At 35.9% G+C, this 14,939-nt stretch overlaps 1 protein-coding gene across 1 annotated transcript in view; it reads right to left on the reverse strand.

The window, feature by feature from the left end:
- LOC122792213 (protein argonaute-3) overlaps nucleotides 1–14,939 on the reverse strand; it is a 1,955,650-nt gene that overhangs the window by 1,605,906 nt on the left and 334,805 nt on the right. The window lies entirely within an intron of this gene.

Consider the following 14,939-nt stretch of genomic DNA (forward strand, 5'->3'; position numbering starts at 1 on the left):
TACAAGTCCTCTTCCGAGGGACCTCCTCAGAGGGGTACTCTGGAGAGGTTTCGGAAGGGGGGGTCACCCGAAGCGGTGCCCTGGGGCATTGGTTCTCTACACTTTGGATGGAGGGGTGGTGTGGAGGTACACACCGGCCCCGAAGGGGACGGAGCAGCTGAAGCAAAGGGTGGAGGGATCTGGGAGGACAGCACACTCCTCATCACCTCAAAGGCACCATGATCCCGGCCCGAGTCTCTGACTCTGAAGCCCTTGCACCAAGGGTGATGGCTCCGAGGCTGATGTAGGAGCTTAACTCACCTGCCCCAAAGCCCCAAGTGGGACAGTAGGAACCGACAAGGGTCCAATCCCACTCTCCCCCACCCGAGCCGACAAGGGAGTCTCAGCCCCTAGATCCCTTGACAGAAGGTGGTATCAAAGAGATCGAAGCAGACGTCAGGCCCGAGAGACCAGTGTTTTTTGGGTCCGAAGGTTCCACCAAAATTACTTCCATGCACTCCGGCTCCGACCTCCAATGAATCGAAAAAGGAATCGACGACAAAGTAGGTTGGACAGTTGGCTCCACATCCATATGGGCTGGGCTTGATAAAATTTTTGCCAAGGCCGGAGTCTTGAGTAACCTCTTCATCACCCTCTCCACATCATCATCCAAGAGGCTCCTGGAGGATCAAGAAGAATGGGTGGATGAATAGTGACTACCTGTCACAGACTGGAGGAGTGGAGACTAAGGTATAGAGCATACCGGCTCCAAGGAGGGAGACCAGTTTCTTTTATGGCTCCTGGTCAGTTCCGAGGACACTGGAGGAACCGAAGGAGATTGTGTCTTGTTGGACCCAACTAATTTCAGATCCGACTAACTTGTTTGTTTGTCATGAGCTTTCAATGGTTCTGAACTCGGAGCCGACGAAGATGCTTTTCTGGAGGGCCTACTGATTTGCCTGCCTGATCCCCTTTCTTAGATGCCTCGAAGGGGGCTTTCAGTAACCCTCTCAGGATCAACTTATTTTTCCGCTCCTGTAGGACCCTAGAGCTAAAACCATGGAACAAGAGAGTCCTGCAGGTGAACGGCTCCCAGGCAGTACACGCAGCTAGTATGGCCATCGGTCAACGACATCATCTGAGTGCAGGAATCACATTTCTTGAATCCTGAAGGCTTGGATTCTTTAGTTAACTCCTTGGACATGTCTGATAAATCCAGTAACTACTCAACAATTACTTATGACAGTAGTAGAAGAAAAAACAGCCAAAAGGACTAGGTGTGTGTGTGTGTGTGTGTGTGTGTGTGTGTGTGTGTGTGTGTGTGTGTGTGTGTGTGTGTGTGTGTGTGTGTATATATATATATAATTTTTTTTTAATTATTATTATTATTATAAGATGGGAAACAAGGGATGGAAGGAGGACAGTCTCGTTAAACAACAACCCCTCCAACCGGGGAGATGCCTCTAACTTAAATGGTGAGCTCCCCTTGAAAAAGGGAAATTAAAAGAAATGGGGGGGGAGAAGCCCTCTAACTAAAATGGGCTGAAAGGGAGAAGCGAATCCTCTAACTAAAACGGATTTATGGGGGATTAGTACGCCTAAGAGAAGGAAATGATGGCCTCAACAACAAACAGCAAAAAATAGCGAAAAATAGGAAGGCAGACAAGAAGTACCTAAACAACTATCAACCCCTAACTACAAGGAATACTACAATTAAGAAAATATCAGGATTCTTGACAAAAAATAACAAGAAAAAGCACAACTTAGCCTGAGCCCGTCGCAGACAATCCCAAAGCTTCAAGTGGCAAACGAGATCTGGGTAACTCTCGTTAGGCATGTTGGGATGGGGTCTAGCCTCGAGACAGTGGCAGCTCTCAAGCTTTAGGATACGGCCAAGTCGGAGCAGAGTATTGGCTCTGAACCCACCAAGCCAGAATGAATGCAAGATAAGGACAACATAACATTGTCTGTTTTAATGTTCTATTCAAAAGTTCCCTTCAGTACCTGTTTCTGGAGGGGTTAGAGGCCATACAGCACTTCCTTTCTCATGAGCCATTCAAAATGAAACCAGGCCACTGTGGAAACTCAAATAAGCTTGTGCCATTAAAAAAAAAACATTTTTGAAACACTTGTTAGACTTTCAGGCAGGAAAATAAGGTAAAAGAAATATGATAAAAGTTAAAAGGGCTTGTGAACACCCTAGGGTAGCCACAATCTATGTAAAAAAAAAAAAAAAAGACACAAACAGTGTTAGTGAAGAAACAGGGCAGTGCTAGCATTTTGGGGGCCCCCAGCAAGTTTCAAGTTGGGGCCCTACTCAAAAAAATATAAAGTACGACTTCATTGCTGTTGCACCCCTTCTATGAGAAGCTCCTCTAGCATCAGTTATTGATCACTATAGTATTACTACATTCAGATCATAAAGAACTGGTGTGCCAAGATACACACACCGACTGGCATTTAGTACCAATGTTACTTTATGACAAACCCCTACAACACAGCAAGGTAGCCACTCACAGATGTGCACGCACACACTGGCTGGCATTTAGTACCAATGCTGCATTATGACAAAATGTTCTTTTCTTCTACCCTAAACATGTGAAGAGGCCCAAAAAGACGTAAATATTGCTATTACAAAGCTCTCTGGAACAGGCGACTAAAGCCTGAAAGAAAAAATGGTTAGGTAGAAAGTCACAAGTTTTAAAGGAAGCACACCAAACTATGAGGCAAGAAAAAAGTTATGGAGCAATAAACAAGGCATTTCCAAAAACTATTCCCAATTTAATCACAAACCAGCAAAATTTCAGGAATGCAATCACAATGACAGGCACTGCATAATATGTACAAGATTTTCATACATCTACCCATTACCTCTCATTCTCTTGGCACAGAATTCTGAACAAAGCAAAATCATTGGTAGAACAAAGGAATAAAATCATGGAATTGCTAGAAAACCTCATTTATGAGGGACATAACAGAAGTGCCAAGCAAACATCAGTAGACAGACATACCCACCCCGCCCTTTAGCACAAGAACTCTGGAAAAAGGCATAAATGCAGGGAATGTACAATGCATTACGTGCAGGATATGAAATATGAAGTCCATTTTGCTAGTAGCTTGTGCTATGTAATCATTTTGTAAGAGAGGAACACAACAAAAATATCAAGCAAACATTCTACAACATTCTCCCAGCCCCTACCCCCGACCTCTCATCACAATACCTCTAGTAGACAAAGCCAAAAATAATGGCAAAACAAATGCATAACATCAAGCACAGTTTAAAACACTGCTATGACAAACTTAGATAATGAAATAGCAGGGTTTGCATTAGCATGCATTAAAACAGTACATTCTTACAGCTCCCCCATGTCTTAACAAAATAATTCTAGCTAAAGCAAACAAACCAAAAAAAATAGAAACAAAGACATAACGTTAGGGATTTAAAATAATGTACTTTTAAACTAAAAGGTGCTAGAACAGATTTTGCAGGAGCATGCATTGCATGAACCTATATTTTTGATGAGGAACAGACTAAAATTACCAGGCAAACATCTAAACATTGTGCAACATTCTGTATTCTAGCAGCCCTACCCCTCTCCTAACCTCTCAGCTTAACAATTCTAGATAAAGCCAAAAATAACCACAGAATAAAGGCGTAACACAAGGGGTAGTTTTAAACATTGCCATAATAAATCTGGATGAAGCAAAACCACCACAAGACAAAGACATTATATTAGGGATTTAAAATACTGGGCTTACAAACTAATAACGATGCTAGAATTATATTTCGCAGTAGCATGAGTTGTATGACCCCACATTTTTGTGGATGAAGAGACCAAAAATAATAAATACCCGGACACTGTGCAACATTCTCACAGGCCCCATCAACCTCCTAACTTCTCAGCATAATTCCAGACACAGCCATAAACAACTGCAGAACAAAAGCGGAACATCAGGGATAGTTAAAACATTGGTATGATAAACTTAGATAGCAGGACAATGTTTGCATTAGCAAGCATTAAGACATCAGTACATTCTGCAGAATTCTCACAGACCCCCCCCCCCCCCCCCATGTCTCAGCAAAATAATTCTGGATGAAACGAAAACAAAACAAGAAGACAAATTCATACCATTAACAATGTGCTTATACATTGAGTGAACCCACATTTATGAAACAAAAAAAAAACAATACCAGGCAAACATTTGAACACTGCAACATTCTCACTGCCCCTAATCAAGCTCCCAACCTCTCAATACAATAACTAGGACAAAGCAAAAACATTATCAAAGAACAATGTCACAGCATCAGGAATAGTTATAAACATCACAAGTATAAACAATACTAGCATAACAGGGTTTGCATTAGTATACATTAAAACATCTACACATTCTGTAAGATTCTTACAGCCACTAACCCCCCCCCCCTAATATTTGGCATTTTAAATAATGTACCTATGAATTAATAAAAATGGTAGAACATATTTTGCAGCAGTATGTACTGCGTGAACCTACATTTCTGATGAGGAATAGAATAAAAATACCAGGCAAATATCTAATTGTGCATTAACATGCATTAAGACATCAGTACATTCTGCAGAATGCTCACAGCCCCTAACCCCAATGTCTCAGCACATAATTCTGATTGAAGTGGAAAAATAAAAACAAGACAAAGGCGTAACATTAACAATGTGGTTATATATTGCATGACCTCAGGTTTTTAAGAAACAAACAAACAAAAAAATACCAGGCAAACATTTGAACATTGTGCACAGCCCCTAACCACATTCTCAACACAATAACTACAGACAAAGCAAAAAATGATCATAAAACAAGGTCATAGCATAAGGGATAGTTAAAAACATTACTGGTATACACAATACTAGCATAACAGGGTTTGCATTAGTAAACATTAAAACATCTATACTTTCTGCAACATTCTCACCCAACCTCTCACCAAAATAATCCTGGACAAAGCAAAAAATTACAGAACAAAGCTGTATCATCAGGGATAGCTGTAAACATTGCCAGTATACACAAAACAATGCTAGCATAACAGGGTTTACATTGGTATACATTAAAACATCTGTACATTCTACAACATTCTCACAGCCACTACCGCCCCACTACCAATCTTTCAGCACAATTATAGACAAAACAAAAATAAATTAATGAATGTTCTTGTGCAAGACTGAATAAAAGGCTACATCAAATCTGGACATTAATTATTAGAGATAAGCCGTCCACCCTCAATCTCTTAGTAGAAGAATTCTGGACAAAAAGAAAATAAAACTGTTACAACCACATCCCCTCACTCACCCTGCCCCAATCCTCTTGGCACAAATACTTTGCCAAAAAAAAGTAATGCAATCATCTCCCTAGGTTGCCCCACCCCCTACAAAAAATAAAGGTAAAAATAAACCCAAAATGTACCTTTTATGTAGTTGATAGAAGGGTGCTACTAATCCTCTGCTCTCTCTTTAGGACTGTAGACTGATCTGCTGCTTGCTTCCTCCTCCACAAAGCCCAGACCAGTTCAGCCCGTTTAAACTGCCCTTAAAAGGACGGTTTTGCAGATCTTTTAGAAATTGCCCTTAGAAGAGCAGTTGAAAATACCTTGGCTTATCCAATGACCATGACTCCTCCTGGAAAGCTTGAATCTGCCGTCTGTCCTGCATTCTCCATACTCACACTGGTAATCCACAGCCCCAGTTGATCTGGCACCCAAGATAATGTCATCCCAGGGTCTATTATGATTTTACTGCTCAGAGCAGCAAAGCTGGAATTTTGGAGGATGTGCAGTCTCTACTCTGATGTTTTAGACTCCAGACCCTTGTCTTCACTTTCATTGCCTTCAACTTGATAATTGTAAATCAAGTTTATTTTTTCCCTGTTAATCACTACCCTCATTGTTATCACCAGGGTGAACCTGTAATTGGTTATTGTTTAATAAATGTTTTACCCCAGTAAAAAATAAATAAATTAAATAAATAAAAATAAAAAATAAACAAATCAATAAAATACTTCATCCTTCAGTACTACCTCTTATTGTGTATTTCACCCCATTTTACTATTTAAATCCACAATCACTGTTAGTAAAGGATTATTACTGTCAATCATCACCCCTGTCACCGTCTATGTCAGCTATTACGTTCACATCATGCTTTAGTTACCTAACTTGATTGTCATCCTAGCCCAACTCTCACTTACCTATTTCACTTGCTACCCCCCCCCCCAACCTCATGCACTCAATCAAAGATACTAAGTCTGTCACCTTTCTCTGCATTGTAGGTTTACAGTCTGTTCTACTACAGTCTGTGGCCAGCCTGTTTGCATTTGGCACCTTGAAGCCATGTAGCAAATGGCTACCTTATACTGATAACCCTTTATTCTTACATAACACAGACACCATTAGTGAAATATGAAAAAGATTATTCAAACGGGAGGATGATCATTCACTATCTATCAGTGCTGGTAAACATCATACATGTACTGCACTATACTTCAACATTAAACTCACTTATGCTGAAGAGCTAGACAAATCATCCCCTAAGCCTCCAAGACACCTCACAAAAAGCATCAGCCACAGGGAGACTGCTACAACTACAGCTGCATCTTCTCGACCTTCTCTGTGAAGAATCATCAGCACTGAAAACCTATAACTAAAAGATATCCAAAGCCTGCAGCCTCCTATTGTAACATCCCAGTTATTGTTGACTCTGTAGTTTGGCACACCTGTTCTACCATCACCAGGTTGGACTAGAAAATTGTGACAGCTGCCTCTGATGCCAAAAATTCTGAAGTTACTAGAGCTGTTAGATATGTTCACTCTAAGTACAGTTATGGCTTGTGGTTGCCCATGCAGGAGTGAATAATCTTAGATATTCAACCCTGGGGAAAATGTAAAGGGTTATGAATGATTACATTTCATAATGGCTCCAAACTATGCTCCCCTGTGGATACTCACATACTCCGACAAAAGCTTGATTGGGTTGATATATTGTGTACCAATGACAGGCTCAAGCTTAATGTCAACAAAATTAGTGTGATTTTATGTCAGAAGCAAGATTTCCCTAGTTAATACTACATTAAGAGCACTCACTTAAAATTGACACATTCTGCAGAGAACTGTGCTCTGTCATTAATAGGAAACTATCTTCTGATCAAGTTTCAGTCATAATCAGGAAATCATTCTACCTAGCTCAGTTAATTTCCAAAGCCATTTCCCTCAAGGAGTAACTTTACTTTATACATCGATATCATTCTTCTAGATGCCAGCAAAACACATTAATCCCTATACAGTAAACCACAAATCAGACTTCTGTCCTCTGTACTGAGTTTCAGAATATCAGACCACAAATCAGTTCTGTTAAGACCAATGCCATGTTGTTCACAAGCAGTAAAAAACTTCAATCATTACCAGACTTAAGTCATTAAAGATTTAACAGGCAATACTAGGAAGCCGCGGTGGTACAGCGGTAGCGTTGTTGCCTCACAGCAAGAGGTTCTCCTGTTCAATTCATGGCTGGAGTGCCTTCTGTGTGGAGTCTGCATGTCCTCGCCGTGGTCGAGTGGCCTCCGAAAGACATGCGTGAATGGGCGTGCCTTTGCTGAAGGTCGGGTGTCAGGCTGGCAATTCGGCACTATAAGAAATCTACTGACAATCATTAGCGGACTGGAGTTCCGCTGTGGCGACCCCTAACCGGGAAAAGCCGAAAAGACAAACAACAACTATTCCCAGTGTAAATGGAACAGGACTACCTCCTTAATTTCTCCAGCCATACTGACTAAATCACTTCCAAAATTCTTTCTCAGTTAAAACTTTGTTATAGGATATCCCATCTCCTATCCTCTGCAGCATGTAAAGCTATAGTGAAAAATGTATTAATCCCTAAACTTGAATATAATTTACCTTTGCTGAGCATACACTCAAGCTACAACTGTCAAAAACTACAGTCCACTGAAATAGAAATATACAAATTTGCTATCTTCACTGAAGAAAGGGCACACCTTTAGCAGGGCTACACTATTACTAAGGAGCCTAGTTTTAAGAATTCAAAGTGATTGAAGACTATGGTGACTCTGTATCTGTAAGATGATACAATATAAATGTATATGCGCTATTTGAAAGTTTTACGAAAAAAAGAAAACATTTCATCTCCCCCTCCATTCTCTGTACCTTTTAAATGTTGATATGAGCCTTTTACAGCACTTGCTGTATGCCTCAGCACAAGGAGCATAATGTAACGTAATCACCAAGGTTACTTTATACAACAAAAAAGTAACAACAAACAATTCTTATCTTTTTCATCACTTGACTATTCCAAGTGCCTCCACTTTGTACTACAATTGAAAAATATACCATGATAGACAGACATCTGACATTGTCTACTACATCAGTTAGTATAGTACTAATCTGCCCACCTTTTTAAAGAACCGTGTTAATTGTTTAGCAGTACTGAAGTTCCCATGCTTCAGTCATAGTACATTTTATTCCCACTGCTTTTGTTCTTTTTTCCTATTGTCCTTGCTTTTGTAAGAAGCAACTGATTGTAAGCAGTTGGATGAACAAGAAAACTACAGCATCATAACACAGGTTAGTGTGATTTCTCTTATTCATTTGTCTTTATTTGGTAAATCAAATTAAGATCTATTTTTCTACTTTTTTTCAAAGAATTTTATTAAGTAATTATTAAAATGAACAAATATTTCCATGAAATTATAACACTTTTTCTTTAAAGTTAAAAAACAAGAAAATAAAAAAACAAACCTTCTAATATATAAACCAGTGTAACTAAACTATGTACAAAGACGTTCATCATGCAAAAACAATGTCTTAATGTAGCTGTAGGATTAATAAAAATCATCTGTTTACATAAATTAATAAACTATTTTTCTAGAAGTTCATAGATGATATTCCATGAATTATATAATGTAGTATTCCTAGATGATATAGATTTAATAGTTAACATTTCCAAATTAAACGTTTCATGGAGTATATCTTTAAATTCCAAAAATGTAGGTGGTGTACTAGATTTCCAATTCTTAGTGATTGTTTTTCTAGATATAGATAGTATAGACCAAACCAAAGGGTACTTATTCTCTTTTACACAATCAGGAACAGGAGTATTAAATAAAACAAGTGATTTAGATATAAAGAAATTATCAGTAAAAACTGTAACAAATTATTGATATCATCCCAAAATTTTCTTAAATATACGCAATTATAAAACATATGAGACCAGTCAGCATTCAATTCAATATTACATCTCCAACATGTTATATTCTTTTTAGAAAATATACTTATATTATGAGGAGTGATAAATGATCTATTTAAAAATCTCCATGTGAATAATTTCCATTTTAAAGAAGAAGTAATCATACTTGCTGATTGTAAAATATTCAATTTGTTTTTCTCAGAAGGGGGATTATAATTAACTAAAGAAAAATATTTCCAATAATTATCTGAATGTGTATCTAAATCACATTTAATTGCCCTATAAATGTTTGATAACTTGTTAATAGCAGGAGATTTATGCAAAACTGATAAAATCATATAATGTATTAGCTTGGGAATTTTTTCCCTAATTATAGGAGACACAGAATCCAATTTATTTAATACATATTGTCTAGCTTCTTGAAGCTCTAACCATAAACAAGAATCAAGTTTATACTCTTCCAAGAGTAAACAATTGGATTTTATCTCATTATTTATCATCATTTGGTGCCACAATGTTAAATGCTTTTGCTGAAATATTGACATTTTTGTATAATCTGAAGACAAAATAGATCTGTGTGTGTAGGCTATAGGGAAGAGTAAAAAAGGGCAATCCTTATATATATTATATTTAAATATAACATTTTTAAATGATTTTAAAAGAAAAACTATATACTTAGAGTTAAAACTCAGAGAAGAAAATTCAGAAATATAATCTTTTAACCTCCAAATAAATGGATTATTAATTATATTTAGCTTATAGGAACTGTTTATATATTTGGTATTTTGTGACAATACCTCTATAAACTCTTTCCACTTAGCAGTGTATTCCACATCGATGAGATAAGAGATTGTATTGAATACTGATGAAATTGAATACATTTCTAAATTTGGTAAGGCTATACCCCCATTATTCCAATTATACATATGGTATGTTAATGCAATCCTTGGCTTATTTGGTAACCACAAAAATTTCTGAATCATTGAATTACATTTTTTAATTATTTGGTAAGAAGGAGGTATAGATAAAGACTGAATTATATATAAGATTTTGGGGAGAAGGATCATCTTTATTATTAAAAGTTTATCATCCATAGAAAAGGGTAATTTGTTCCATTTATTTATTAAATTTTCTATCTGTAATAGACTTTTATTATAATTTATTTGAATGGTATCTTTAATATTGTTAGTAATAATTATACCTAAATATGCTATTTGTTGAGACTGAGCTATATATTCATTATATTCATCAGGTATATTGTATTTTTTGAACCTGTTAAAATAATTTGTGTTTTATTATTATTAAAAGTAAGGCCGGAATTTTTTTGAAAATATTCCATGTTTTTAAAAAGTTTTTGTATAGATTCCCTTCTACTCCCAAGAGTAATCAATATGCCATCTGCAAACATCTGTATTGTAGATGATATAGTGGGGTTTAATTTGTATCCTTCAATATCTATATCATGTCTTATTAAATTTGTCCATGGTTCCATAACTAATGAAAACAAAAGAGGGGATAAAGGACACCCTTGCTTAGTACCTTTTACTATTGGTATATTTTGAGATATACTAGTACCAACTTTAACATAAGCTTGGCTACTTTCATATAACAGAGTGATAAGACTGATAAAATTATTTGAGAAATTTAATTCCTTTAATAGAGTGAACAGATATTCCCATGTAACTGAGTCGAAAGCACAATTTATATCTAAACTAACTAGGGTTAAATTTGTTTTAAGATTTTTCACTGAATCAATTAAAGTTAATATTCTTTTAATGCTATCATATGAAGTTCTCTTTATTATAAACCCTGTTTGATCACTATCAACTAATTTGGGTAAAAGTGTTTTAAGCCTTTCTGTATAAATAGACATAAATAATTTGTAATCAGTGTTTAATAGGGAGCTGGGTCTATAGGAGATACACTTACAGGGATCTTTGTTAGATTGTAAAATAGGAGAAATAAAAGTGTATTTCCAAGAAGGTGGAATTATGTTTTTGTCCTGAACAAGATTAAATACTTTATAAAGCAATTTTAGAGCATTTATAGGTAGTAATTTGTAAATTTCAGGAATGATGCCGTCATTACCTGGTGATTTATTTTGCTTTAATTTGGTAATGTGAGTTTGAAGTTTTTTGAAAGATATTTGTTTATCAATAGAAATCCCTTGTTCCTCTGAAAGTCTTGTTTTAGTGTATTTATTAATAAATGTTTTAATTTCCTCTTTAGAGTTAATTTCAGTAGTTGTTTGGTTGATGTTTATAAAAAACTCTCTAAATTCAGTTAATATATTATGAATTTCCTATACCATTTTTCCTTTTTTAGGGGAGAATATTTCATTAATATGATTAAATCTATTTAATCTTTTCATTTTATTAGAAAGAATTTTTAAGGATTTAGGGTTAGAAGAGAAATGTATAAACTTGAATTTTTCTATATTGATCATAGTTTTATGTTTTAATATTTCTAGATATTTATTTAACATATTTATTTCTTTTCTTTTATCTGATATATCTTTATCACCCATATTACTAAGTTTTAAAGTGTCTAATTTACATTGTATATCTTGCAGCTCTTTATCCCAAGCTTTCTTTTTTTGTTGTACCAATTCAATATCCTACCATATAGATAAGCTTTTAGGGCATCCCATATGTAAATGTCTGATATATCATTAGTATTGTTAAGTTCTAAAAAATGCTGTACTTCTGTACAAATGAAATCATTAAAATCTTTTAATTTTGTGATATAAGCTGGGATCCTTTTTATATGAATATTAAAATTTGGATCGACTACCACTTCAAAAATTATAGAATTATGATCTGATAAAGGACATGAAATCACTGCTGATTTGTTTAAGGAATCTGTTAAATTATAAGAAATAAAAACTCTATTTATCCTTGAGTATGAGTTATGTCTATGAGAAAAAAAGGTGTAAAACAAAGAAGTAGTATCTGCAAAATAATTTATATCTTTCAAAAAATAAGTATCTGAAAAGTCTTTTAATAATTTAGATGATGTAGATATTCTTCTCTTCCCATTAGTACTAGAGTCTTTGTAATCTAGAATACAATTGAAATCTCCTGCCAAAATAATGTTCCCTTTAGAGAATAGTACAATTTGATCTAGATGTTGTTTCACTGTGTTTATCCCTATTCCTGGGATCCAATATATGTTAATCAATGTGAAAGTTTTACTGTTTATTTCTATGGTGACTGCACAAAACATTCCTTTATTATCCTTATATGTATCTATTATTTTAGGAAAAGGCATTATGCTGTTCCATAGGATAGCTACTCCTGTCTTTTTCTTAGTATGTTCAGAACTTACTAAAATCTTATATGTTTTAGATTCAAGTCTGAATATATCCTCTGTTAAATTCCTCCTTTTATTAGGATTATTTAAACCATTAATGTTAACTAATATACCTTTTAGTGTAGTCATTGAAAATTAAATGATGTAAATATAAACATACTGATCTAAGAAATACACAATAATATATCTAATAGGAATACTATTATGATCATTAGAACAAATATAGTGTAAGAGTATAAAGCAAACTTTGAAATATAACACAAGGACGAAAACTGCGGACCAGCACCCAAAAAGTATACCACAGTTGTTACAAGTTTTATTCCATAACATTTTGTTGAGTTACATACAATTTAATGTTATTTTTATAGTAAATTTGAGATTATATCTACATTTGTTTAGGGTTGAGTTGTAGTAAGGAAGATTTTACCTAGTTCGTGAGTGGTGCTTAAAAGCAATTTAAACAAACATATTCCTTTAAATGCTTTTAGTGACTAAATGAGTGGTTAATTGCTTTTGTATTTAAATGTTCTTTACACGTGATTTATTATGTCTGAAGAAGTTTGCAATTTTGTCAAACGAAAAGCACTTAACTTGAATAAACACCTGGTATACTTTTTGGGTGCTGTTCCGCAGTTTTCGTCCTTGTGTTATATTTCATAGTGTAAGAGTATCATATTCTTAAAATTAAGGTTGTTTCCTACTACATAAGATATGAACGTCTGAAAAGTTATTAGAAAATATTTATAACATAAGCATGAAACAAAATAACCAACCTGAACCCCTCTGGAGTTTAAAACTCCTAACTCGAATGACATCAGTCACTTGAATCGACCTCCTATCAAAAGCAGCATCCAATCAGCACCTGCCTAAATGTCTATAGTCATAACTATAAAAATAAGGCTTCTCATCAATAACATAAACAATTTTTTGTATGAACCAAATATATAGATATAATGTTGTGTCAATTAGTAAATTGATGACAGCTACATCTTACGAATAAAGTACAGAATTTTCTTACATTAGTTAGTACGTTATTAAGAACTACTATAATCTATTAGTTCACTCTTCTGTTTTAAAGTAATCACATTTCATAAGAACCTTAAAAAGAGACTATGGCATTCCTTTATTACTGAAATATGGCTAATAAAGTCTGAAGTGTGATATATAGTACTGCCATAGGTGATCAGCTAAATGGACCATAGTTGTAAATGAATCACCTAAGAGCCTTCAATGACCACTAACATTGGCAGCTAATAAATAAGATGCTAATAAAATTGATTTTACTAACAATCAACTAACATACTGATTGTTCTGAAAGAAATGAACACTGCATTTCTTTGCCAGAAACCAAATATAGTGATTACTCATCAATAAGTAAAACCAGCAAAATATCCCAGGCTGCATTCTACATGAACTACAGAATGAACTGGCACCCTACCTAAGTACCATGTTCAATCATAGCCTCACCTCAGGCTTTGTACCCACTGAATGGCGCACCGCAACAGTTATCCCACTCCATAAAGGGGGAGCCACGACGGACCCTGGGAACTACAGCCCCATTAGCCTGACGAGCCTGGTCTGCAAGGCCATGGAACGTATCATTGTGGAACTCATAAACAAAGACATTGGTAATCTCCAAACTCTGGACCCTACTCAGTTTGGATTTGTAAAAGGCAGATCATGTCTCCTAAACCTGACTGACTTCTTTGAAGCAGTCACCAAAGCCATAGATGAGGGTAAAATGGTTCACACAGCTTATCTAGACCTTGCCAAGGCTTTTGACACCATCCCCCACTCTGGAATTATAGATAAGCTCACTAAACTAGGTATAAATCCCTATGTCACAAGGTGGTTTGCCAACTGGCTCATGGACAGAACCCACACTGTGAGAGTAGCGGATTCCAAATCCGACATCAAACCAGTGACAAGTGGAGTACCACAGGGTTCAGTCATGGGTCCTCTCCTGTTTGGTATCTACTTCTCTGAAGTGCAGGCCAACACAGAAGGTCTTTGGCTAACAAAGTTTGCAGATGACTTCAAACTAGGAGCCATAATCAAAACTCCTAACGATGCGGACAAACTACAAAAGGGCCTCACTGAGACAGATACCTGGTGTCAAAGCCATGGCCTGAAGCTCAATGCCAAAAAGTGTATTGTCATCCCCTTTGGTAAAAACTCTATACCCATGAACTACCACATAGCTGGTAGTCTACTTAATGCCGAAAATGTGATAAGAGACCTTGGGACACAGGTGGACAGTAGTCTCTCCTTTGATAATCACATTGCCACAGTGGTCAGGAAATCCTTCTACGTGGCTCATCTCATCACAAAAGGATTCTCATCTAGAAAAAAAGAGGTCATTGTTCCACTCTACTCATCACTCATTAGACCCATTATAGAGTACAACGCCCCTTTTGGTATGTACCTCACAAG

Source organism: Protopterus annectens, chromosome 1.part2, assembly GCF_019279795.1.
Source record: "Protopterus annectens isolate FY-2018-M chromosome 1.part2, PAN1.0, whole genome shotgun sequence".
Classification (NCBI taxonomy): domain Eukaryota; kingdom Metazoa; phylum Chordata; order Ceratodontiformes; family Protopteridae; genus Protopterus; species Protopterus annectens.